Source organism: Penaeus monodon, chromosome 27 (genome assembly GCF_015228065.2).
Source record: "Penaeus monodon isolate SGIC_2016 chromosome 27, NSTDA_Pmon_1, whole genome shotgun sequence".
In the NCBI taxonomy this organism is placed as follows: Eukaryota; Metazoa; Arthropoda; class Malacostraca; order Decapoda; family Penaeidae; genus Penaeus; species Penaeus monodon.
Window position 1 is genome coordinate 15,889,328 of NC_051412.1, and position 501 is coordinate 15,889,828.

Below are 501 nucleotides of genomic sequence, written 5' to 3' on the forward strand. Positions count from 1 at the left end.
ATGTATGCGTGCGTGGGTTTGTGTGTATATGTTTCCACTTATATTGAATACAAACTAAATTATTAGTTTGTATTATCATATAACTATATATATATTTACAGCTAGTTGTATCAATACCTTTGAATTACAGTCCTTTCATTAATGGATATAAAAAAAACTATTTATTTCCTTTATACCATATTTTCCTGAATATCTATTTCTCAAAAAAGGAATTTCTTAATCTGCATCATTCTTTCACAGGACGATGCGCCGTCTACGTCACAGACACGCAGCCCTCCATGACAATTTACCTTAACGCCGAGTGTCACTGACGGTGTTGACTTCAGCTTCGAGAAAAAAAGGGAAGCGAGAGACAGAAATTGGGATAGAAGGGGAAAGGCAGCCACGTCTCGGGCATAAGTCTACTGTCCGCGCGATTAGCTGTCGTCGCCACAAGGAGGCTCCTGCAAATGATGGGGAATCACGCCGAATTTTTTGAGGAGGCGACGTCGGAGACCTTCT